Below are 8,425 nucleotides of genomic sequence, written 5' to 3' on the forward strand. Positions count from 1 at the left end.
GCAAAGATTCACCACTACGCATTGGTGAGAACATATATGGCCTGATTTCCCAAGACAGTCCATTTGTAGGCGCACCACCCGAGCCCATGCACGCAGGAGCCCTCCCTCACCCTCCCCAGGATAGCACGTGGGTTCTGCTGTTTCCTCTCCCTGTTTCACTACTCTCACCCTAGTTTTTGGCCTCACAATGTCTTAATTTCTTAGCCAAAAAATATTCTTTCATCTCCATTCTATAACTGACTGTATTGCTACATGAGAACCATTATCAGGAAAAAAGAAGTGAAAGCACTGTCAGAATCATTAATGTCTCCAGGCTTTTCTAGGTCTGGGAGAGTTTACTATTCAAATATTTCCTGAGGGTAAATATTGTTACTCCTTTCAGAGAATTTAGGAGAGACGGAATCAGTCTAATATGGGAAAGAAAAAGAGAAAAGCAAAACAGCTAATATTTCCTAATAGGTTGACTGAAGTTCGTAACAACTCTACTCAAAATATGACATATGTCATCCATCTGCAAACAAAAGGGGGGAGGCCCCAGGAGAAACCAACCCCAGGAAAAACCTGCCAACATGTTAATCTTGGACTTTCAGCCCCAGAACTGTGAGAAAATAAATGTATGTTGCTGAAGACACCCTGTCTGTGGTATTTTGCTATAGCAATGAAGCAAATTAATACAGGGTCCAAGGAAAGGAAAATATTCCTTCTAAAGTTTAGGTCTCATAGATGTCCAATATTTTAAAAACAAGAGAGAGAAAAGAAAAATACAAGAGAAGTTTTACATTTTTGGTCCCAGTCAACTAGTTCCAAGAGGGACCAATGTCCTCATTGAGAGGAAATGTTACTTCCCCTGGAAACTACAGCACAGTCGAGGTGATGAGTCAGAAACATGGTATTGCTCTTTTCCTCCTCTTTCCTCTCCTGGAGAGGAACACACAAGAACACATTCTCTTCCTTTGATAAAATTTACCTAAAATACTTTATACCCCAAAATACACTCAAAGCAGAAGCTTCTCCAAGAGGGCAGATTCTTGAGCAATTCTTATCCAACTTCCTACCCTACAATCCTAATAAAACCTTAGGAAAGATTTTCAAAATTGACTATCACTTTTCAAGTAACAAGACTAAAATGTTAAACTTGAATTCTGAAATACTTACAGTCAATCTCCCTGGGAATAATTAAACCTTGGCTTTGTGCAGAATTTCTCTATTGTAACAAACTAAAAAGTTTTATTAAGTATAGATGAATCCTAAAAGCCTCTTGTATTTTCACAATTCTATGTCCCTTAGCCATTGCTATTATTATATTTAACTTTTTTGTCAGTGTTCATCATGTTCACTCTTCTATTACTATTTGCCCTGTAAAAATTTGTGCATAGTTCTCTTCGATGAATCTCTAAATCTGAAAAAGAAAGCATCTCTTTGCAACTGCTTTAACATGGCAGTTTATTCTTAGAAAACCTCAAAGGCAAGAGCTGCTCTTACCAACTGCCTCCAGTTAACGTCACCTCCTCCATCCATAAGCCAAACTCTACAAGAACTGAGCATGTACAGGTCATAATCTTAGAGTCATGAGATTGAGCCTTGCATCAGGCTCTGCACTTAGTGAGGAATCTGCTGGAAATTCTATGATTCTCTCTCTCTCGCTCTGCCTCGGCCCCTCCCCTCTTCTTTTTCAAATAAATAAATAAATCTTTACAAAAAATTGAGCATGTAATCATCAAGCCCACATCTGAGGGGACAAGGACACTGGAATATCTCTCCCTGGGATAATAAACTCCTTTTAGTTTCCTTTGTTGTTAGCAGGACACGTGGGTGAACTTTGAATGACGTCATATACCTCCCCTCAGATCTCAGATTCCTCCCCTCTTTGAATTGAGTCGTCATTAATTTAACACTTTGATAATACATTATTTAATAAATTTTAGGTTATATAAACTAGCCAACAATTGATACATATCGCGTGACCATTTCTTTCCCTCAGCAGGGGAACCTCATGCTTATCACTAAGCTTAGTTTTATCAGCATAAACAGTAACCTGAAGCAAGAGTGGAAAGTTTAGTCGGTAATTTGAGTCCTTACAAGGAATGATGTGTGGGATTGGTGCCCTGTGGAGTATCCTTTGGCTCACAAGGTGCTAAGAAGGCCCTTGTTACTGCCAACAGCATCCACTGCTTTGTATGACAGACTCATTGCTTTGTATGCCGTAGCTTTGTTTGTGGGAGGCCTTGGTAAAATCTTATATGAAACCCTATCGGCCAAGATCTCTTCACCATCTACTTAGCTAAGTAATGTTTTACGTGGAAGTAGAAAGATAGAAGAAAATCTAATGTTGTAGACAGCTTTGAGGAGGGAGATGCACAGCATGTAGCGATCAGGGGGCATCGTGAAAGAGGAGGCTGCCTATTGTTATGATCCCAAGAGAGAAAGAGAGACTCTTACCAGACAGGTGAGAAGACATAAATCATGTATTTTCTGAGAGCCGGCACTACTTATAAAGTGTATAGTCAAATAATTAATGTGCTGTCCACGGTACCACTACAAATCTGCTTTTCTTATATTACTCAATCCATTATTTGTTCCATTTCCTAAATTCAGTGGCAAACTTGGCAAGAGAAGGGTTTCTCATGAGAATATCCCATTTCTTAGGAGCTTTTAACGTCATATAGTTACTCCTGATCTAATAGACAGGCTCTAAACATTATGTCATTTTTGGTATTGTACTCTGAAATGCCCTATTAAATGCCTCCTCTCCTGCCTCAATATTTATAGCTTCCAAATAATTGTAGAATATCATGCTTTCCAAGTAGCCTAAAGTAACTGCTCAGTTCTGATCTAACATCTTTCGGTAGTTGACTGTAAATCACCTTCTTTGTGCATTAACTTTGAATGGATTTGGAAAACTATGAACTCACACAGGGCATAAAAATGAAAGAGAGAGTCTGACATACCTAATTAGTCAAACATCTGTCTTTCAGTTTAGTCTCTTTGTCTCTGATAAAACAGAGGCAGAATTCATAGCCACCTGGTGATCCTAGCCCTTCCAAAAGAAGAATTAAGACTTTGTTGTCGTCAACTCATTAAAGACTTGTAGAGATTGACTTGGTAGCACAGTGGCCCCTCTTCGATATGTTAGATGTTTTGTCTTCCCAAGAATCACACAAAACTCTCCCTGCCAACAAACAGGGCAGCTGCAGTGTCCAAGTGACACCATCCTGCTTCCCTTGGTCACAGCTGGGACTCTCATCCAAAACTGTCAAAGTAGCAAGTCGTCAAGATAGTTGTAGAAGTTCCCTGCTGCTACCATGTGTCCTTCTGCTTGTTTTCTAGCACAATGAAAATGACACTAATTCCTTTCACACTTAAGATAATAAGGCTTAGGGGTGCCTGGGTGGCTCAGTGGGTTAAGCCGCTGCCTTCGGCTCAGGTCATGATCTCGGGGTCCTGGGATCAAGCCCCGCATCGGGCTCTCTGCTTGGCAGGGAGCCTTCTTCCTCCTCTCCCTCTGCCTGCCTCTCTGCCTACTTGTGATCTCTCTCTGTCAAATAAATAAATAAAATCTTTAAAAAAAAAAAGATAATAAGGCTTAAGTTCTTATTTTCTCTTTTTTATTTTCTGTCATCAATAGGACAAGGAACTGATAGTCTAATAGAAGAGTCCAGGGTTAAATCTCTTTGAAAGAAAACATGGCTACCTCTTGGGAACCACTGGCTCTTTCCATTGTGTATGGATAATGAGGCTGGTGAAGGGCATCAGGAGGACAATCCCTGTTCCTCCCCAGCTTACACTAGAACTGGAGCAGGAAGGAGAGCGGTGAATAATGGTAGCCAGTAGCTAGGGCCACGCCACTGCAGGTAGCAAAGAAAGGCTCTTGCCACTCAAATGTTTGTTTTGGCTTTCCTCTCCTTTTTTGTTGGAGAACATATTAAATACGTGTCAGGTGGGATAACAGCTGCCAGAACATGACTGTTCTGGTTAGAAACAGCAGCATAATGGGTACCATTTAATTTAGTTGACTAAAGGGGACTTCTGAGATCATTGCCTCCAACACTTTCACTTTATGGAATAAGAAAACTAAAACTTAAGAAAACATTTCCTGAGGTTATATCGGGAATTCATGCCAGAGATAGAGACAAAAGGCTTGTTTATCTTTCCCTCAAGCCCATACTTGATTTTGTTATATAACTGAGTCACACCACACACAAAGAAAAAGAAAACCCTTTCTATTACAAAACCAAAGAACTATATAGCTTCTATGTTGTTGAGTTTCTCTTGTTTTGTTTTGAAGGAGAAAAAAATATATATATATATATATATTTTTTTTTTTTTTTCAAAATATCTCTCTAGACTCACCAAAAGGAGAAGATGAGTTACTACAAAGAATAAAGAATCTCTCTTGTCTCCCAAAGAAGTGTCTCAGGTATGGGAGTTCAGCAGGTTTTAGGAGTGTAAGAGAGATGAGATGAGTTAGCATCACTTTGGTTCCTTCCACTTGTAGGGATTTTGTAGATCCAAACTGTGTAAGACAGAGAAGAAAAGTTGTAGGCATCACACTTGGGAAAATTGCCAAATGCCTCATAGCCGTTTGTAAAACTGCTATGGTAGATTTTAGAATAATTATCGTTACTACTCCCATAGCATATTATATACAGGAAAAAAAGCAGTTAAAATCTCTCTCTGCTATGCAACTTAGGTTCAAGAGAATTGTGCGTGAAATTGGCTCTTTAAGACTCCAGCAGCAAACAGATCTTTCAATCTAGAACCTGAAATGAAAGAAGTCATTGGTTCTTCCATTATTGTTTCTTTTGTATTTCATTTCTCTTTGATCGTAAAGATTTTCAGACTTAAATAATAAGCAGAATATAGAGTAAAACACTCATGAGTCCAAAGTGTCTACTGTCCCAATATCCCATTCATTCTGTTGATTGATCTCAAAGTTGAGAGATCGTTAAGAGATTTCCCCTTAAAGTGTGTATTTATCAATATTGAAAACCAATACATTCTTCCTCAAGGGCTTACGTTAGTAAAAACACATTGTGAAGCTTAAAAGGAACAAAATGAACTGTATATAGCTGAGATCCAAACATCTATAACAACAATTTCTAATGTTTTGAAGGCAGAAAATCCTTTAGTCGGACTAGAACAAACCACAGTTGGGCAAGCTAACAGCCAAATTGTTTCTCCCTCAGATGTTGTACAGCTGAGAAGGGACCAAGTTTTAGAGGCATGTGCATTGAAGAGAAAGCAAAAGTTAAGTGTTTTATTTTATTTGCAACTGAATGCTTATTAAATATATGTTGAAAGTCATCCCAAACTATCCTTAATTTCCTCGGACTCCTCATTTGTAAGCATTCAGTCCAAATTTCCATTCTAAGAGCCCCACAATCTGCTCTTCTAGGCAGAATTTTCTTGGTTAAAAAAAACTCCCTGTACCTTCCATAGGACTTTTTTTTAGGTAAGGGGAGGGAAAAGTTAACCTTTGGCTTCCCACAGTGAACTACATCTCATAATTTCTAAGCACACAAAGTATTCCCTTTAGCCAGTCTAAGATACAAAGAGTGTCACATCTTCTCAAAGAAACTTGCAATTTCTAGTCTACCTTTTGTATACCCACAGCTTTTTCACTCTGTGTCTTACACATAATTTGGGACTCCTGAAGTATACGGGTTCGCCCTCGCATTTTGACCCTGAGCGCATTTTGATCCTGAAGATGTTCTTGATCTAGCCGGCATTCGAAAACTTGGCTGCTGACTTCCTGACATCGTCAGTGTGTGTGTCTCTATATGTGTTTCTTGATCATCTGCACTGTCTTCTTGGCTTTCTCTTTGTCTTTGCTTCTCTCTCTTCCAGATTCTGTTTCACAACATTCCTTAGAGTTTTCTCCTGACAGAGCTGACTTCAGTCATTCATGAAAAGGCATAGTGTATATCACTGGTAGAAATAACCATCATAAAATAAAACTAATATGATTAAAACTGCCCAGGGTTAAATGTGATGGAAATATTAAACCTTCATGGAAAAATGTACATCTTCAAAATTTTTTTAAAGATTTTATTTATTTGTTTGAGAAAGAACATGAGAGACAGAGAGAGAGCATGAATGTGGGAGAGGAGCAGAGAGAGAGAGAGAGAGAGAGAGAGAAGTAGACTCCCTGCTGAGCAGGGAGCCCAGGCATCCCAGGACCCTAGGATCATGACCTAAGCCAAAGGCAGACAGTTAACCGACTGAGCCACCCAGGCGTCCCACATCTTCAAATTTTAATCCTGGGATTATGGGGTTAGTAGAGATAATGACCAGAAAATTATAGTTGATAACATTAAAATTAATGTATTTGGCAAAATGAAAGAGTTTAATGAATTAGATCATTGTGAAATATAAATAAAATAAACTATTCGCAATGAAGTAAATTCCTATGCCTGTCCCTAGCTTCCTGAGGCTTAGTGGCCATCTTGGGCATTCCTTGGTTTGTAGAAGCATCACCAGGATCTCTAATTTCTCCCCATATGTGTTTACACATTCTCCCTGTAGGTGTGTCTGTGTCCAAATTTCCCCCCTTTATTAGGACACCAGTCATATTGGTGTAGGGGGACCCCCTTCTCCAGTATGATACCATATTAATTTAACTAATTATATCTGCAATGACTATTTCCAAAGAAGGTCATATTCTGAGAGAGTAGGAGTTAAGATGTTAACATATGGATATAGGGAGGAAACAATTCAATTTGTAAGGGCACACTTAAAAAATATATTATCAACAAAAATTTATCCTTATTTGTGTTCTGGACTGCTGCTTAAAAAATTAGGAAAATGGAGGAAATTGACCACGTAATATATCTCCTGGGAAAACATGGATCAATATGTATGCTATTACTATTGTTTCTTAAGCAAGATGCTACATGACTCTGGACGTATCTTCCCAAGAAAATGTATATGGATCACAAAATTTAATGGATTACAGGTAGTACTCTGTGACATGCCTATTAGAAAACTTACTTGGTGTCCCAATCTTTTTATTGCCCTAATATTTTTGTTACAGTAAAAATTAAGAAGCCTGATCTTCGGGACTAGAATGATGTCAGGAAATTTATTACAGGAGATTGTTACAGTCGATCAGATCTCCCTGGGGAGCTACTGAAGGAACATTGCCTTGATTGGAAGCTTTGAGGCCGTCACCTGTGGTGCTCTTAGAGCTGTTTGTCCACTTGGAATGACTCATATATTAGAAAAATTTTAAAGGCATCTAAGAAGCGGAAGTCTTGAAATGCCAGGTGTTGGTGGATGATTACTTCTTACAAGAATAGAAACTGATTTTGACTGTTCCCTGATTTGTGTTATCTAATCTATAAGTGAATGAGCCAAAGGAATGTAATTCATTTTCACCGTAGTATACATGTTTTAAAATTATCCTGGCAAAAAGAAAGAAAGAAAAAAAAATATATATATATGTATATATATATTTATACATAGAGCTATATTATATATATGGAAAAAGAAAAGAGCATACTTGCAAAAGACCATAGTTAAGTATATTGTGGATTGGCAAAAGGAAAATAGATACAAATGAGAGTGGTAAAAATAAATTATAAGGCTTCCTTTAAAATAGTCTTTTGAACCTTAATAATAAGTAAATACATGCAAATTAAAATAGTCACAATGTACTATTTTCACCTATCAAATTACAAAGATATGTTTCACAATAATACTGCCGGTGTTGGTAAGATGTGACAAACTGTACCTTTGTAGAAAGTGCTAGATGGATGTAAATTGACAATTGTCTTTAAAAAATGCTTAAATCATAATTGTTCTTCTTTTAAGAATTAACTCTAAGCAAAAGTCTCACACAGTCTTATTTCCTGGATACTTATATTATTGAAAGATCAGATTATTTTCAAAGTACAGGTTGGTACAGGAATACAGGAATTGTTAGTGTGAACATGTATGTACCAAAAGGTAAATTACATTATATCTAGTGGGTCACTTTATAAGCAATTTCTGTTTTCTATTTCAGAACTGAGCTTTCCAGATCCCACAGAAAATAGGTAGCAGAGCTATGGTTTGAAGGATCAATCTCTCTGCTCTAATTTTTCTAGGTTCTCAATGTTATTTAATATATCCCTTAAAAGAAAGTCTGTACTTTTTTCCTAGGATCAGAATGAAAGATGATTGGTGGGGTCCTTAAGAGACCACGAGTTAATGTTTCCAGGGGAGGATGACAATATTTCCCACTGTCTTCAGCCTTCAATGATGTACCTCTGGGATAGGTCCTTTAATTGTATTTCTTTCTTTTCTTTTCTTTTCTTTTTTTTTTTTCTTTCTCAAATTGTCTTCTTCTTTGTACTTTCTACTTTGGGGATGTTTACTCAGCTTCATCTTCACACTTTTTTTTTTTTTAATATAAGCTAGCAGTTTTAATTTTAAGTGGCTGTTG

This window comes from Enhydra lutris, unplaced genomic scaffold, assembly GCF_002288905.1.
Source record: "Enhydra lutris kenyoni isolate GAN:26980312 unplaced genomic scaffold, ASM228890v2 scaffoldscaffold25, whole genome shotgun sequence".
NCBI lineage: Eukaryota > Metazoa > Chordata > Mammalia > Carnivora > Mustelidae > Enhydra > Enhydra lutris.